This window comes from Oncorhynchus tshawytscha, linkage group LG13 (assembly GCF_018296145.1).
Source record: "Oncorhynchus tshawytscha isolate Ot180627B linkage group LG13, Otsh_v2.0, whole genome shotgun sequence".
In the NCBI taxonomy this organism is placed as follows: domain Eukaryota; kingdom Metazoa; phylum Chordata; class Actinopteri; order Salmoniformes; family Salmonidae; genus Oncorhynchus; species Oncorhynchus tshawytscha.
In genome coordinates, this window is record NC_056441.1 from 14,571,883 (window position 1) to 14,591,140 (window position 19,258).

The window sequence follows — 19,258 nt, forward strand, 5'->3', positions numbered from 1 at the left end:
TACTCTTTTGGGTGCTACTCTGTTGTGTGCTGTTCTGTTGTACTCCGTTTCTACTCTATTCTGTTGTGTTCTACTCTGTTCTACTCTACTCTGTTCTACTCTACTCTGTTCTACTCTACTCAGTTCTGTTCTACTGTACTCTGTTGTGTGCTGTTCTGTTCTACTCTGCTCTGCTCTACTCTGTGTGCTGTTCTGTTCTACTCTACCCTGCTCTGTTCTACCCTGCTCTGTTCTGTTCTACTCTGCTGTGTGGTACTCTGTTGTGTGCTGTTCTGTTCTACTCTACTCCGTTTCTACTCTGTTCAAATCTGTTCTGTTCTACTCTTTTCTACTAGAACAGAGTAAAACAGAACAGAGTAGAAAAGAGTATAGTAGAATACAACTTACTCTGTTCTAGTCTGTTCGGTTCTACTCTACTCTCTTCTGTACTGCTCTGTTCTACTCTACTCTGCTATGTTCTACTCTGCTATGTTCTGCTCTACTCTACTCTGTCCTGCTCTCTGTCCGCTCCATCTGACAAACTGTTTCCTCTGTTTCCATAGCAACCCCAGTCCAATTACTGCTGCTGCACTACACTGGCTCCACTTTAGAAAAAGGGAGCCTCTTCTATGCCTGTGGGTGCGTGTGGGATTGCGTGTGCGTGCATGCTTGTGTGTGTCTATTTCGAAGAACGGTCATGTACGACAGCCCTCTGTCTCTTTATCCAAACGGCTGTGTGTGATGAGGGGCTTGCTACGCCTCCCGACTAGAAAACCTCCAGCTCTGTGCATCCAGGCAGAGGGGTTCTGATGTACAGGTTCTCACTCAGTCTCCTCCTCCCCCCCGTCTCTAAACCTGTCATCCCCACACACACACACACCACCACAGCCCATGTGATTCCTCAGCTGCCACCCTATTGGCTCATACCACCGTGGAATGCGCCCAATCGGGCTTAAACACTGAGATCAACATAAACGGGGCTGCCTGGTGGTCCTCTCAGACTGGCAGTAGAGAGAGGAGGTAGATATCATCAAGCAAGCAGGCAGGAGGATGAGCATTGCCCTCCGTGACCACGATCGCCACAACGACCTGCCTCACGCCCGTGGCTAGATACCCAGCTAGCGCCTTTAAAATCTGTTAGCACAACTCTGTCATTTTACCAGGGGACCATCTGCTGCTTCTTCCCCTCCCTCCCTCCCCGATCTCTCTATCCCCCTCTCCTTCACCCTCTCTCTTCATCGCTGCATTCGTTAGCTGCTCCTTTCGTCTCAGTGCGTCCAAGGTTTTGCCGTCAGTCATTCTGGAGCGCAGCAGCTGCAGCCATGGCGTTAACAATTACATGTAAGTACAAGAAACTGGCTGATTTGCTCTTCCCACATCTACAGAGGGAGAGGAGAGGGAGGGAGAGTAGAGAGTGGGCTCTGGCTGCTGACTGCTGATTAGAATGGAGGGATGGAGAGAGGAATGGAGGAGAGGTGAGGGTTTGTATTGTTGCCTGGCTGCAGAGAGGAAGAGAGGAGAGTGGAAGAGCAGCAGAGCGGAGAGGAGGAGAGCAGAGTGGAGAGGAGGAGAGCAGAGCGGAGAGGAGGAGAGCAGAGCGGAGAGGAGGAGAGCAGAGCGGAGAGGAGGAGAGCAGAGAGGAGCAGAGCAGAGAGGAGCAGAAGAGCAGAGAGTAGAGTGGATAGCCAAGCAGAGAGCAGAAGACCAGAGAGAGGAGGAGAGCAGAGCGGATAGCCGAGCAGAGAGCAGAGCAGGAGAGAGGAGGAGAGCAGGAGAGAGGAGGAGAGCAGGAGAGAGGAGGAGAGCAGGAGAGAGGAGGAGAGCGGAGCAGAGAGAGGAGGAGAGCGGAGCAGAGAGAGGAGGAGCGGAGCAGGAGCAGAGAGAGAGGAGGAGCGGAGCAGAGAGAGGAGGAGAGCGGAGCGGAGCAGAGAGAGGAGGAGAGCGGAGCGGAGGGGAGCAGAGAGAGGAGGAGAGCGGAGGGGAGCAGAGAGAGGAGGAGAGCGGAGGGGAGGAGGAGAGTGGAGCAGAGAGAGGAGGAGAGCAGAGCAGAGAGAAGGAGAGCAGAGAGGAGGAGAGCAATGCTCATAGTACAGATGGGGCAGTGCTGTACTGGGTAGCCTGAGTCTGCCTGTGTGTGTGTGTTTGTGACTCTGAGGCGTAATCAGGTTAGAGCAGACCATCTCAGCCTTCTGATTAAAAGCTCCCAATCACAGATACGACATCTGTCTCTCTGAAGCCGTCTTTCTGAACACAGATCCTAAATATGTCTCTCTGAAGCCTTCTTTCTGAACACAGATCCTAAATATGTCTCTCTGAAGCCTTCTTTCTGAACACAGATCCTAAATATGTCTCTCTGAAGCCTTCTTTCTGAACACAGATCCTAAATATGTCTCTCTGAAGCCGTCTTTCTGAACACAGATCCTAAATATGTCTCTCTGAAGCCGTCTTTCTGAACGCAGACACCACATAGGAAGTGGAGGCGATAGTACACATTGTTGTGAATAATATTTAGCATTATCTACCACACCTAGTTTCCTAGAAATAGAGGAATGCACTACTGCTATTCATCATACCAGGCTCTGCTAACATTACAAATGTAATAAATCTTTCAAATGTAATATTGTCATTGACAGATATATAAAACAATTACATGATGGTACTTTATTTTGTAACTATTTCCTTTTTTATTTCAAATTGTTCTTACATTTTAATTGTTGGGAAAGGGTTTGTTAGTAAGCATTTCACGGTAAAGTCTCCACCTGCTCTATTCGGTGCATGTTCCAAAACCATTTGATTTGAGATGGTTACTGTAGCTATAGCTACCCCCAGGATAATCAGCTTTGTCTGGAAGACTCCATTCACGTTTGGCCTTGTTGGATTATGCAAATAGATGATTACTGGTGCTGGGCTGCTGGCAAGCCTCCTCCTTGACCTATTGTCTCCCTGCTGCTGTGCTAGCATGTTAGGATGTGGCCTCGTGTCCATTGAGTATATTCTAATTGCGTTTAGTACACTACATGACTGAAGGTTTGTGGACACCTGCTTGTCCAACATTTCATTCCACAGTCATGGGCATTAATATGGAGTTGCTCCCCCCCTTTGCTGCTATAACAGCCTCCACTCTTCTGGGAAGGCTTTCCACTAGATGTTGGAACATTGCTGCCATTGCTTCCATTCAGCCACAAGAGTGAGGTCGGGCACTGATGTTGGGCGATTAGGCCTGGCTCACAGTCGGTGTTCCAATTCATCCCAAAGGTTTTTGTTGGGGTTGAGGTCAGGACTCTGTGCAGGCCCGTCAAGTTCTTCCACACCGATCTCGACAAACCATTTCTGTATGGACCTTGCTTTGTGTATGGGGGCATTTTCATGCTGAAACAGGAAAGGGCCTTCTCTAAACTGTTGCCACAAATTGGGAAGCACAGAATCGTCTAGAATGTCAGTGTATGCTGTAGCTTTAAGATTTCCCTTCACTGGAACTAAGGTCCTAGCCCGAACCATGAAAACAGCCCCAGACCATTAACAGTACTCCTCCACCAAACTTTACATTTGGCACTATGCAGGTAGCGTTCTCCTGGCGTCCGCCAAACCCAGATTCATCCGTTGAACTGTTAGATGGTGAAGCGTGATTCATCACTCCAGAGAACACATTTCCACTACTCCAGTTTCTAATGGCAGCGAGCTTTACACCAGTCCAGCCGTCGCTTGGCATTGCGCATGGTGATCTTAGGCTTGTGTACAGCTGCTCCTCCATGGAAACCCATTTCATGAAGCTCCTGACAAACAGTTATTGTGCTGACGTTGCTTCCAGAGGCTGTTTGAAACTCGGTAGTGAGGGTTGCAACCGAAGACAGATGGAATTTTAGCACTCGGCGGTCCTGTTCCGTGAGCTTGTGTGGCCTACCACATCGCGGCTGAGCCGTTGTTCCAAGATGTTTCCACTTGACAATTACAGCACGTACAGTTGACCGGGGAAGCTCTAGCAGGGCAGACGTTTGACTGACTTGTTGGAAAGATGGCATCCTATGACGGTGCCACGTTGAAATTCACTGATCTCTTCAGTAAGGCCATTCTACTGCCAATGTTTGGCTATGGAGATTGCATGGCGTTGTGCTCGATTTTATACACCTGTCAGCCACGGGTGTGGCTGAAATAGCCGGATTGCCTAACTTGGAAGGGATCACTCTTTTATTTTTCATATGGAGCTGGGCTCCATCTCAGAGATGGATGTGGTGGACTGGAGGTATGTGTAGTGGTCGTGAATGTATGTTTCTAGCTTTGAGAGGCAGCTAGCTAGAGCAGTGAGATAGAGCACAGCCCATCACCTCCCCATAACCCTTCAGTCAATCACCTCGCCTCCAGCAGTCATTTCAGTCAGAGGTGTGTGTGTGTGTGTGTGTGTGTGTGTGTGTGTGTGTGTGTGTGTGTGTGTGTGTGTGTGTGTGTGTGTGTGTGTGTGTGTGTGTGTGTGTGTGTGTGTACCCTGCCTGACACTGACAGAATCTGCTCGTTATTGAACAAAAGTCACCTAACCTTCAGTCAGTCTCCTCTCCTCCAGCACAGAGATCACCAGACATTCTCATTCCAGGCAGGTTTTCTCCCTCCCTCTCCATCATTCTTTTCCTCACATAAAATATTCTACCTCTCTACTTCCTCTACTTCTACCTCCTCTACCTCTCTCTACTTCCTCTATTTCTCTCTACCACCCTCTACCTCCTCTACTTCTCTCTACCACTCTCTACCCCTCTCTACCTCTACTTCTCTCTACCACTCTCTACCCCTCTCTACCTCTACTTCTCTCTACCACTCTACCTCTACCTCCTCTACTTCTCTACCACTCTCTAACCCTCTCTACCTCTACCTCCTCTACTTCTCTCTACCACTCTCTAACCCTCTCTACCTCTACCTTCTACCCCTCTACCTCCTACTTCTCTCTACCACTCTACCTGTCTACCTCTCTCTCTCTCTACCTCTACTTCCTCTACTTCTCTCTACCTTCATATATCTATACCCTCTTTCTCTCACCCTTTCTCTTTTTATCCACCCCTTTACACCCCCCCTCTCTGAACCTCTCCCTGTTCCTGCCCTTTTGTGATGTCAGACAAGCTATTTTTATCGCATCTGCCTGTTTGCCTTGCCTCCTTCCACCCTGACAAGGTTTCCCTATCCGGTGTGTATGTACAGTGGGTTGAACAAGTATTTGATACACTGCCGATTTTGCAGGTTTTCCTACTTACAAAGCATGTAGAGGTCTGTAATTTTTATCATAGGTACACTTCAACTGTGAGAGACGGAATATAAAACAAAAATCCAGAAAATCACATTGTATGATTTTTAAGTAATTAATTAGCATTTTATTGCATGACATAAGTATTTGATACATCAGAAAAGCAGAACTTAATATTTGGTACAGAAACCTTTGTGTACAATTACAGAGGATCATACATTTCCTGTAGTTCTTGACAGGCTATGCAGTTTTTTTTATTTTTTACGTGTTATTTCTTACATTAGTACCCCATCTTAGGTTTCATTACATACAGTCGAGAAGAACTACTGAACCAAAGAGCAGCGTCAACTCACCATCAGTACGACCAAGAATATGACTTTCGCGAAGCGGATCCTGAGTTCTGCCTTTCACCCAGGACAACGGAATGGATCCCAGCAGGCGACCCAAAAAAACGACTTCGTAAAAGGGGGAAACGGAGCGGTCTTCTGGTCAGACTCCGGAGACGGGCACATCGTGCACCACTCCCTAGCATTCTTCTCACCAATGTCCAGTCTCTTGACAACAAGGTTGATGAAATCCGAGCAAGGGTAGCATTCCAGAGGGACATCCGAGACTGTAACGTTCTTTGCTTCACGGAAACATGGCTCACTGGAGAGACCCTATCGGAATCGGTGCAGCCAGCTGGTTTCTCCACGCAACGCGCAGACAGAAACAAACATCTTTCTGGTAAGAAGAGGGGCGGGGGCGTATGCTTCATGGTTAACGTGACGTGGTGTGATCATAACAACATACAGGTACTCAATTCCTCACAATCAAATGTCGACCGCATTATCTACCAAGGGAATTCTCTTCGATTATAATCACAGCCGTATATATTCCCCCCCAAGCAGACACATCGATGGCTCTGAACGAACTTTATTTGACTCTTTGCAAACTGGAATCCATTTATCCGGAGGCTGCATTCATTGTAGCTGGGGATTTTAACAAGGCTAATCTGAAAAAGACTCCCTAAATTTTATCAGCATATCGATTGCGCAACCAGGGGTGGAAAAACCTTGGATCACTGCTATTCTAACTTCCGCGACGCATATAAGGCCCTGCCCCGCCCTCCTTTCGGAAAAGCTGACCGCGACTCCATTTTGTTGATCCCTGCCTACAGACAGAAACTAAAACAAGAAGCTCCCGCGCTGAGGTCTGTTCAACGCTGGTCCGACCAAGCTGATTCCACGCTCGAAGACTGCTTCCATCACGTGGACTGGGATATGTTTCGTATTGCGTCAGACAACAACATTGACGAATACGCTGATTCGGTGAGCGAGTTCATTAGAACGTGCGTTGAAGATGTCGTTCCCATAGCAACGATTAAAACATTCCCAAACCAGAAACCGTGGATTGATGGCAGCATTCGCGTGAAACTGAAAGCCCGAACCACTGCTTTTAATCAGGGCAAGGTGACCGGAAACATGACCGAATACAAACAGTGTAACTATTCCCTCCGCAAGGCAATCAAACAAGCTAAGCGTCAGTATAGAGACAAAGTAGAATCTCAATTCAACGGCTCAGACACAAGAGGTATGTGGCAGGGTCTACAGTCAATCACGGATTACAAAAAGAAAACCAGCCCAGTCACGGACCAGGATGTCTTGCTCCCAGGCAGACTAAATAACTTTTTTGCCCACTTTGAGGACAATACAGTGCCACTGACACGGCCCGCAACTAAAACATGCAGACTCTCCTTCACTGCAGCCAACGTGAGGAAAACATTTAAACGTGTCAACCCTCGCAAGGCTGCAGGCCCAGACGGCATCCCCAGCCGCGCCCTCAGAGCATGCGCAGACCAGCTGGCTGGTGTGTTTACGGACATATTCAATCTATCCCAGTCTGTTGTTCCCACATGCTTCAAGAGGGCCACCATTGTTCCTGTTCCCAAGAAAGCTAAGGTAACTGAGCTAAACGACTACCGCCCCGTAGCACTCACTTCCGTCATCATGAAGTGCTTTGAGAGACTAGTCAAGGACCATATCACCTCCACCCTACCTGACACCCTAGACCCACTCCAATTTGCTTACCGCCCAAATAGGTCCACAGACGATGCAATCTCAACCACACTGCACACTGCACTAACCCATCTGGACAAGAGGAATACCTATGTGAGAATGCTGTTCATCGACTACAGCTCGGCATTCAACACCATAGTACCCTCCAAGCTCGTCATCAAGCTCGAGACCCTGGGTCTCGACCCCGCCCTGTGCAACTGGGTACTGGACTTCCTGACGGGCCGCCCCCAGGTGGTGAGGGTAGGCAACAACATTTCCACCCCGCTGGGGTCAACACTGGGGCCCCGCAAGGGTGCGTTCTGAGCCCTCTCCTGTACTCCCTGTTCACCCTCGACTGCGTGGCCACGCACGGCTCCAACTCAATCATCAAGTTTGCGGACGACACAACAGTGGCTTGATTACCAACAACGACGAGACGGCCTACAGGGAGGAGGTGAGGGCCCTCGGAGTGTGGTGTCAGGAAAATAACCTCACACTCAACGTCAACAAAACTAAGGAGATGATTGTGGACTTCAGGAAACAGCAGAGGGAACACCCCCCTATCCACATTGATGGAACAGTAGTGGAGAGGGTAGTAAGTTTTAAGTTCCTCGGCGTACACATCACAGACAAACTGAATTGGTCCACCCACACAGACAGCATCGTGAAGAAGGCGCAGCAGCGCCTCTTCAACATCAGGAGGCTGAAGAAATTTGGCTTATCACCAAAAGCACTCACAAACTTCTACAGATGCACAATCGAGAGCATCCTGTCAGGCTGTATCACCGCCTGGTACGGCAACTGCTCCGCCCACAACCGTAAGGCTCTCCAGAGGGTAGTGACAACGCATCACCGGGGGCAAACTACCTGCCCTCCAGGACACCTACACCACCCGATGTCACAGGAAGGCCATAAAGATCATCAAGGACAACAACCACCCGAGCCACTGCCTGTTCACCCCGCTATCATCCAGAAGGCGAGGTCAGTACAGGTGCATCAAAGCTGGGACCGAGAGACTGAAAAACAGCTTCTATCTCAAGGCCATCAGACTGTTAAACAGCCACCACTAACATTGAGTGGCTGCTGCCAACACACTGACTCAACTCCAGCCACTTTAATAATGGGAATTGATGGGAAATGATGTAAAATATATCACTAGCCACTTTAAACAATGCTACCTAATATAATGTTTACATACCCTACATTATTCATCTCATATGTATATGTATATACTGTACTCTATCATCTACTGCATCTTTATGTAATACATGTATCACTAGCCACTTTAACTATGCCACTTTGTTTACATACTCATCTCATATGTATATACTGCACTCAATACCATTTACTGTATCTTGCCTATGACGCTCTGTACCATCACTCACTCATATATCTTTATGTACATATTCTTTATCCCCTTACACTTGTGTCTATAAGGTAGTAGTTTTGGAATTGTTAGCTAGATTACTTGTTGGTTATTACTGCATTGTCGGAACTAGAAGCACAAGCATTTCGCTACACTCGCATTAACATCTGCTAACCATGTGTATGTGACAAATACAATTTGATTTGATTTGGTTTGCACACACTGCAGCAGGAATTTTGGCCCACTCCTCCATACAGACCTTCTCCAGATCCTTCAGGTTTCGGGCTGTCGCTGGGCAATACGGACGTTCAGCTCCCTCCAAAGATTTTCTATTGGGTTCAGGTCTGGAGACTGGCTAGGCCACTCCAGGACCTTGAGATGCTTCTTACGGAGCCACTCCTTAGTTGCCCTGGCTGTGTGTTTCTGGTCGTTGTCATGTTGGAAGACCCAGCCATGACCCATCTTCAATGCTCTTACTGAGGGAAGGAGGTTGCTGGTCAAGATCTCGCGATACATGTCCCCGTCCATCCTCCCCTCAATACGGTGCAGTCGTCCTGTCCACTTTTCAGAAAATCATCCCCAAAGAATGATGTTTCCCCCTCCATGCTTCACGTCTCGGATGGTGTTCTTGGGGTTGTACTCATCCTTCTTCTTCCTCCAAACACAGCGAGTGGAGTTTACACCAAAAAGCTCTATTTTTGTCTCATCAGACCACATGACCTTCTCCCATTCCTCCTCTGGATCATCCAGATGGTCATTGGCAAACTTCAGACAGGCCTGGACATGCGCTGGCTTGAGAAGGGGGACCTTGCGTGCGCTGCAGGATTTTAATCCATGACGGCGTAGTGTGTTACTAATGGTTTTCTTTGAGACTGTGGTCCCAGCTCTCTTCAGGTCATCGACCAGGTCCTGCCATGTAGTTCTGGGCTGATCCCTCACCTTCCTCATGATCATTAGTGACCCACGAGGTGAGATCTTGCATGGAGCCCCAGACCGAGGGTGATTGACCGTCATCTTGAACTTCTTCCATTTTCTACTAATTGCGCCAACAGTTGTTGCCTTCTCACCAAGCTGCTTGCCTATTGTCCTGCAGCCCATCCCAGCCTTGTGCAGGTCTACAATTTTATCCCTGATGTCCTTACACAGCTCTCTGGTCTTGGCCATTGTGGAGCGGTTGGAGTCTGTTTGATTGAGTGTGTGGCAGGTGTCTTTTATACAGGTAATGAGTTCAAACAGGTGCATGTAATACAGGTAATGAGTGGAGAACAGGAGGGCTTCTTAAAGAAAAACTAACAGGTCTGTGAGAGCCGGAATTCTTACTGGTTGGTAGGTGATCAAATACTTATGTCATGCAATAAAATGCAAATTAATTACTTAAAAATCATACAATGGGATTTTCTGGATTTTTGTTTTAGATTCTGTCTCTCACAGTTGAAGTGTACCTATGATAAAAATTACAGACCTCTACATGCTGTGTAGGTAGGAAAACCTGCAAAATCGGCAGTGTATCAAATACTTGTTCTCCCCACTGTATATACAGTACCAGTCAAATGTTTTGTTACACCTACTCAGGGTTTTTCTTTATTTTTCTACAATGTAGAAAATAGTAAAACAGTGAATACATCAAAACTATGAAATAACACATATGGAATCATGGAGTTAACAAAAAAGTATAAAACAAATCAGATTCTTCAAAGTAGCCACCCTTTGACAGCTTTGCACATTCTTGGCATTCTCTCAGCCAGCTTCCCCTGGAATGCTTTTCCAACAGTGTTGAAGGAGTTCTCACATATGCTGAGCACTTGTTGCCGGCTTTTCCTTCACTCTGCGGTCCAACTCATCCCAAACCATCTCAATTGGGTTGAGGTTGGGTGATTGTGGAGGCCAGGTCATCTGATGCAGCACTCCATCACTCTCCATCTTGGTAGAATAGCCCTTACACCACCTGGAGGTGTGTTGGGTCATTGTCCTGATAAAAAACAAATGATAGTCCCACTAAGCGCAAACCAGATGGGATGGCATATCGCTGCAGAATGCTTGGTAGCCATGCTGGCTAAGTGTGCCTTGAATTCTAAATTAATCACAGACAGCGTCACCAGCAAAGCACCCACACACCATCACACCTCCTCCTCCGTGCTTCACGGTGGGAACCACACAGGTGGAGATCATCCGTTCACCTACTCTGCTTCTCCCAAAGGCACGGCCGTTAGAACCAAACAGATTTCCACTGGTCTAATGGTCATTTCTTGTGTTTCTTTTCCAATGCAAGTATCTTCTTCTTAGTGATGTCCTTTAGTAGTGGTTTCTTTGTAGCAATTTGACCATGAAGGCAGGATAACCTAGTGGTTAAGAGCGTTGGACTAGTAACTGAAAGTTTGCAAGTTCAGATCCCCAAGCTGACAAGGTACAAATCTGTCATTCTGCCCCTGAACAGGCAGTTAACCCACTGTTCCTAGGTCATCATTGAAAATAAGAATTTGTTCTTAACTTACTTGCCTAGTTAATTAAAGGTAAAAAATAATAATAATAATTAAATTCACGCAGTCTCCTCTGAACAGTTGATGTGTCTGTTACATGGACTCTGTGAAGCATTTATGTGGGCTGCAATTTCTGAGGCTGGTAGCTCTAATGAACTTATCCTCTGCAGCAGAGGTAACTCTGGGTCTTCCTTTCCTGTGGCAGTCCTCATGAGAGCCTGTTTCATAATAGCGCTTGATGGTTTTTGCGACTGTACTTGAAGAAACGTTCAGTTCTTGAACCTTTACGCATTGACTGACCTTCATGTCTTAAAGTAATAATGGACTGTCATTTCTCTTTGCTTTTTTGAGCTGTTCTTGCCATAATATGGAATTGATATTTTGCCTAATAGGGCTATCTTCTGTACACCACACCTACCTTGTCACAACACTACTGGTTGGCTCAAACGCATTATGAAGGAAAGAAATTCCACAACATATCTTTTAACAAGGCACACCTTTTAATTGAAATGCATTCCAGGTGACTACTGTACCTTATGAAGCTGGTTGAGAGAATGCCAAGCTTGTGCAAAGCTGTCATCAAGGCAAAGGGTGGCTAATTTCAAGAATCGCAAATCTTAAAATACATTTTTACTTGTTTAAAACCTCTTAGGGCTGCAATCCCGTTAACGGGATGATATGACATCAGCCAGTGAAAGTGCAAGGGCGCCAATCTCAAAACAACAGAAATCTCATAATTAACATTCCTCAAACATACATGTATTTTATACCGTTTTAAAGGTAATCTTGTTGTTAATCCCACCACAGTCTCCGATTTCAAGTAGGATTTACAGCGAAAGCACCACAAACAATTATGTTAGGTGTCCACCAACTCACAGAAAAACCCAGCCATTTTTCCAGCCAAAGAGAGGAGTCACAAAAAAGCAAAAATGGAGATAAAATGAATCACTAACCTTTGATGATATTCATCAGATGACACTCATAGGACTTCATGTTATACAATACATGTATGTTTTGTTTGATAAAGTTAATATTTATATAAAAAATCTGAGTTTACATTGGCACGTTACGTTCACTAGTTCCAAAAACATCCGGTGATATTGCAGAGAACCACATCATTTTACAGAAATGCTCATCAAAAATGTAGATGAAAATACAAGTTATACACATGGAATTATAGATATACCTATCCTTAATGTAGCCGCTGTGTCAGATTTTAAAAAAACTTTACGGAAAAAGCAAACCATGCAATCATCTGAGACGGCGCTCAGAAAATAAATTAAATTATCCGCCATGTTGGAGTCAACAGAAACCAGAAATCACATTATAAATATTCCCTTACCTTTGATGATCTTCATCAGAATGCACTCCCAGGAATCCAAGTTCCACAATAAATGCTTGATTTGTTCGATAATGTCCATTATTTATGTCCAAGTAGCTACTTTTTTAGGGCTTAGGTATACAAATCCAAACGCTCATGCAGGTCCATCTGAACGTCGGACGAAAACTTCAAAAGGTAATATCACAAGTCGAAAAAACTTGTCAAACTAAGTATAGAATCAATCTTTGGGGTGTTGTTATCATAAATCTTCAATAAAGTTCCAACCAGAGAATTCCTTTGTGTGTAGAGAAGCCATGGAACGCAGGTCGCTGTCATGTGAATTGTGCGTGACCAGGACCTGGCTCTCTGCCAGTAACCTGACTAATTTAGCACTTATTCAGCTCCACAACACAGTAGAAGCCTCATTCAAGTTCCTAAAGATGGTTGACATCTAGTGGAATCCCTAGGAAGTGCAACTTAATCCATATCCCACTGTGAATTCAATAGGGGCTGGGTTGAAAAAAATCGACCAACCTCAGATTTCTCACTTCCTGTTTGGATTTCTTCTCAGGTTTTTGCCTGCCATATGAGTTCTGTTATGCTCACAGACATCATTTAAACAGTTTTAGAAACTTCAGAGTGTTTTCTATCCAATACTAATAATAATATGCATATATTAGCAACTGGGGCTGAGAAGAAGGCAGTTTACTCTGGGCACCTTTCATCCAAGCTACTCAATACTGCCCCTGCAGCCATAAGAAGTTTTAACCCTTTTTTTTTAGTACAAATGAATAAAAACCCTTGAATGAGTAGGTGTGTCCAAACTTTTGACTGGTACTGTATGTGACAATAAAATATCCCCTCCACCCTCCTTTCAGATACGGGGAGAATGGAGTGATTGAGACAAAAGAGGGAGGGGAGTGGGGGCATTGCTGTATACCGTGGCCCTAGGAGGCATCTCTCATCTCAGTTAGAGCAGGCAGTCTCCACATGCTGAGAAGGCCAACGCAGTGCACACAAATAACGGCTGGGGAAATCAACAGACATTTACATCAAGCAATCGGCAGCTAGCTATTTGAACAGGGATGTAGATGGCTTTACATTTAGATGTCACGTTGTGGTAGGTTTTGGATATGATGTCTGGTGGCACATAGCAATGACAGAGGAGGACATTTAAATGGATGAAGATTCTGATATTGATTGAATCAGAAGGCTGTGTTGTCTAACATGGGGAGAGTAGAGAGTAGCTATACATGTACAACATGGACTCATGAATGATTGAGTAGACATGGGCAGGGTGTGTGTCGTAATTGCCCTTAACATGAATAGATATCTGCAACAGACACTGCTCTGCTTTAGGACTTTAGGGCTGCATCCCAAATTACACCCTATTCCCTACTCAGTGCTCTACTGTTGACCACAGCCATATGAACCCTGTTCAACAGTAGTACACTGAAATAGGGTGTCATTTGTGATGCGGACTAGGACACCGATGAGCTCAGATGCTTCGTTACAAAGGGTCCTAAAAGCTGTGTGAAGGGTTATTTTCTTCACCCTGAAGACGTGAATTTGTGTGTGTGAAAGATGAGTACTCTGTTTGACACTGCTTTGTGTGTGTGTGTGTGTGTGTTTTCTCCTTTCCAGTCATATCAGTCAGAGATGTGGTTTGTGTGTACTCTGTTTGATGCTGAACAGTCACCTGACCTGAGGCCATGATGTTTTTCTTTAGTTCACTGCGTCTTCCAAATGGCATCCTGTTCCCTAAATAGAGCACATATATAAACTCAGCAAAAAAGAAACGTCCTCTCACTGTCAACTGCGTTTATTTTCAGCAAACCTAACATGTGTAAATATTTGTATGAACATAAGATTCAACAACTGAGACATAAACTGAACAAGTTCCACAGACATGTGACTAACACAAATGGAAGATTGTGTACCTGAACAAAGGTAAAAATCAAAAGTGATAGTCAGTATCTGGTGTGGCCACCAGCTGCATTAAGTACTGCAGTGCATCTCCTCCTCATGGACTGTACCAGATTTGCCAGTTCTTGCTGTGAGATGTTACCCCACTCTTCCACCAAGGTACCTGCAAGTTCCCAGATATTTCTGGGGGAAATTGCCCTCACCCTCACCCTCCGATCCAACAGGTCCCAGACGTGCTCAATGGGATTGAGATCCGGGCTCTTTGCTGGCCATGGCAGAACACTGACATTCCTGTCTTGCAGGAAATCACACACAGAACGAGCAGTATCGTTGGTGGCATTGTCATGTCAGGATGAGCCTGCAGGAAGGGTACCACATGTGGGAGGAGGATGTCTTCCCTGTAACGCACAGCTTTGAGATTGCCTGCAATGACAACAAGCTCAGTGTGACACACCGCCCAGACCATGACAGACCCTCCACCTCCAAACCGCCCCCGCTCCAGAGTTCAGAACTCGGTGTAAATCTCATTCCTTCAACGATAAAGGCAAATCTGACCATCACCCCGCGACTCGTCAGCGAAGAGCACTTTTTGCCAGTCCTGTCTGGTCCTGCGATGGTGGGTTTGTGCTCATAGGCGACGTTGTTGCTGGAGATGTCTGAGGATCTGCCTTACAACAGGCCAACAAGCCCTCTGTCCAGCCTCTCTCAGCCTATTGCAGACAGTCTGAGCACTGATGGCGGGATTGTGTGTTCCTGGTGTAACTCGGGCAGTTGTTGTTGCCTTCCTGTACCTGTCCCGCAGATGTTCGGATGTACCGATCCTGTGCAGGTGTTGTTACACATGGTCTGCCACTGCTAAGATGATCAGGTATCCGTCCTGTCTCCCTGTAGCGCTGTCTTAGGCGTCTCGCAGTACGGACATTGCAATTTATTGCCCTGGCCACATTTGCAGTCCTCATGCCTCCTTGCAGCATGCCTACGGCACATTCGCACAGATGAGCAGGGACCCTGGGCATCTTTCTTTTGGTGTTTTTCAGAATCAGTATAAAGGCCTCTTTAGTGTCCTAAGTTTTCATAACTGTGGCCTTAATTGCCTACCATCTGTAAGCTGTTAGTATCTTAACGACCGTTCCACAGGTGCATGTTCATTTATTGTTTATGGTTCATTGAACAAGCATGGGAAACAGTGTTTAAACCCTTTACAATGAAGATCTGTGAAGTTATTTGGATTTTTATGAACTATCTTTGAAGGACAGGGTCCTGAAAAAAGGGCGTTTATTTTTTTGCTGAGTTTATATATATATTATTTATATTTTTTATTTAACTATTATTTAACTAGGCAAGTCAGTTAAGAACAAATTCTTATTTAAATGACGGCCTACAAAACTTTGTGTGAAACAGATAGTACGCTATAGTACATGTTCTGTTGCCACGATCAGCTGATTCTTGATGAATACCTTTTTTGACAGTTTCTCTGCATGGACACCCTCCCTTTAAACATGTTTTCTCTGCATGGACACCTTCCCTTTAAACGTGTTTTCTCTGCATGGACACCCTCCCTATACAACAATCTCTGCATGGACACCCTCCCTATACAACAATCTCTGCATGGACACCCTCCCTATACAACAAGCTCTGCATGGACACCCTCCCTATACATCAATCTCTGCATGGACACCCTCCCTATACAACAAGCTCTGCATGGACACCCTCCCTATACAACAAGCTCTGCATGGACACCCTCCCTATACAACAAGCTCTGCATGGACACCCTCCCTATACAACAAGCTCTGCATGGACACCCTCCCTATACAACAAGCTCTGCATGGACACCCTCCCTATACAACAAGCTCTGCATGGACACCCTCCCTATACAACAAGCTCTGCATGGACACCCTCCCTATACAACAAGCTCTGGGACACCCTCCCTATACAACAAGCTCTGCATGGACACCCTCCCTATACAACAAGCTCTGCATGGACACCCTCCCTATACAACAAGCTCTGCATGGACACCCTCCCTATACAACAAGCTCTGCATGGACACCCTCCCTATACAACAAGCTCTGCATGGACACCCTCCCTATACAACAAGCTCTGCATGGACACCCTCCCTATACAACAAGCTCTGCATGGACACCCTCCCTATACAACAAGCTCTGCATGGACACCCTCCCTATACAACAAGCTCTGCATGGACACCCTCCCTCTGCATGGACACCCTCCCTATACAACAAGCTCTGCATGGACACCCTCCCTATACAACAAGCTCTGCATGGACACCCTCCCTATACAACAAGCTCTGCATGGACACCCTCCCTATACAACAAGCTCTGCATGGACACCCTCCCTATACAACAAGCTCTGCATGGACACCCTCCCTATACAACAAGCTCTGCATGGACACCCTCCCTATACAACAAGCTCTGCATGGACACCCTCCCTATACAACAAGCTCTGCATGGACACCCTCCCTATACAACAAGCTCTGCATGGACACCCTCCCTATACAACAAGCTCTGCATGGACACCCTCCCTATACAACAAGCTCTGCATGGACACCCTCCCTATACAACAAGCTCTGCATGGACACCCTCCCTATACAACAAGCTCTGCATGGACACCCTCCCTATACAACAAGCTCTGCATGGACACCCTCCCTATACAACAACAACAAGCTCTGCATGGACACCCTCCCTATACAACAAGCTCTGCATGGACACCCTCCCTATACAACAAGCTCTGCATGGACACCCTCCCTATACAACAAGCTCTGCATGGACACCCTCCCTATACAACAAGCTCTGCATGGACACCCTCCCTATACAACAAGCTCTGCATGGACACCCTCCCTCAACAAGCTCTGCATGGACACCCTATACAACAAGCTCTGCATGGACACCCTCCCTATACAACAAGCTCTGCATGGACACCCTCCCTATACAACAAGCTCTGCATGGACACCCTCCCTATACAACAAGCTCTGCATGGACACCCTCCCTATACAACAAGCTCTGCATGGACACCCTCCCTATACAACAAGCTCTGCATGGACACCCTCCCTATACAACAAGCTCTGCATGGACACCCTCCCTATACAACAAGCTCTGCATGGACACCCTCCCTATACAACAAGCTCTGCATGGACACCCTCCCTATACAACAAGCTCTGCATGGACACCCTCCCTATACAACAAGCTCTGCATGGACACCCTCCCTATACAACAAGCTCTGCATGGACACCCTCCCTATACAACAAGCTCTGCATGGACACCCTCCCTATACAACAAGCTCTGCATGGACACCCTCCCTATACAACAAGCTCTGCATGGACACCCTCCCTATACAACAAGCTCTGCATGGACACCCTCCCTATACAACAAGCTCTGCATGGACACCCTCCCTATACAACAAGCTCTGCATGGACACCCTCCTATACAACAAGCTCTGCATGGACACCCTCCCTATACAACAAGCTCTGCATGGACACCCTCCCTATACAACAAGCTCTGCATGGACACCCTCCCTATACAACAAGCTCTGCATGGACACCCTCCCTATACAACAAGCTCTGCATGCACCCTCCCTATACTGCATGGACACCCTCCCTATACAACAAGCTCTGCATGGACACCCTCCCTATACAACAAGCTCTGCATGGACACCCTCCCTATACAACAAGCTCTGCATGGACACCCTCCCTATACAACAAGCTCTGCATGGACACCCTCCCTATACAACAAGCTCTGCATGGACACCCTCCCTATACAACAAGCTCTGCATGGACACCCTCCCTATAAAACAAGCTCTGCATGGACACCCTCCCTATACAACAAGCTCTGCATGGACACCCTCCCTATAAAACAAGCTCTGCATGCATTAAAAATGCCAACATCATGCAGCAGTAATAAACAGAACCTCGCTGAAGCGTAAGGAATGATCTCTCTGGAGAGCCACACACACACACACACAGAAACACACACAGACACACACACAGATGCCAGGATGCATTGACATATATGCTTGCTCCTAGCAGAGAGACTCTCTCTAACAGGTCTCTAGGGGACAAAGAGAGAGAGGGAAAGGGCAAGCCTGTAACACTGCTGCACTGAGAAAGATTCACACGCCTTTACACTGAAAGAACCAGAAATGCCATCGGAGCCTGTTTTCAGTGTCTCACAGTAGGGGTGCTGATCTAGGATCAGTTTAGCCTTTTATATTATAATAAATAAGATCAAATAGACAGGAGGTACCTGATTCTAGATCAGCTCTCCTACTCTGTGACGCTTTAAGAATACTGGCCCAGTACTTTATCTTGTGTTAGAACAGTGAGGTTGGATCAGGAATAATGTAGGGGAAAATAAGTGAAAGTGCAGTGACTTACCTACAACATGTAAAGTATATGCCATTGCCACAACTCATTCTATTCATCAGCATTTCAGAGCTTTCCCGGTACAAAGAAAAAACATGCCTTTTTATGTCTCTCTCTCTCTCTCGTTCGTTCGTTCATTCATTCATTCATTCATTCATTCATTGTAATTTTCTCAGAAATAGGGGGATGAATTCTGAATGGGAATGATAATGTGTACCTTCAGAACTGGGTCATGTTCATTAGGACAGATACTTTAAAAAAATGTTTTGTAACCAAAGACATAACTGAGCCTTTCCTATTGGACAAGTCCAGGCAGTCCCTCCCTGTTTCAGTCTGTTTTCTTCGACATGGTGCTTAATGAACAGGACCCCGAAGTCTGTCAGGCTCACCTCTGTCAAGGTGCTTTGTGAGCAACGCTGCCTGACTGGTTGGTCTTTGAGCGGAGTCTAATAAATTATTCATAATGAGCGCCATGTTGTGAAGGGACCATGTGTTCCTATTAAATAGGATGAATATTCAAGCTGTTAATTAGTGTGAGTGGAGCCGCATGGACAGAA

At 46.3% G+C, this 19,258-nt stretch overlaps 1 protein-coding gene across 5 annotated transcripts in view; it reads left to right on the forward strand.

Moving 5' to 3' along the window:
• The window catches only part of LOC112247321 (engulfment and cell motility protein 1), a 179,790-nt gene that overhangs the window by 124,677 nt on the left and 35,855 nt on the right, over positions 1 to 19,258 (forward strand). Inside the window, exon 1 of one of the 5 annotated variants that reach the window (XM_042295219.1) lies at positions 980 to 1,320. The exons of the other annotated variants lie outside the window; for them this stretch is intronic. The gene's annotated coding sequence lies outside the window, so the exon portion shown is untranslated. Of the gene's footprint in view, positions 1 to 979; positions 1,321 to 19,258 lie in introns of those variants that run through there. 5 annotated transcript variants of the gene reach the window in all.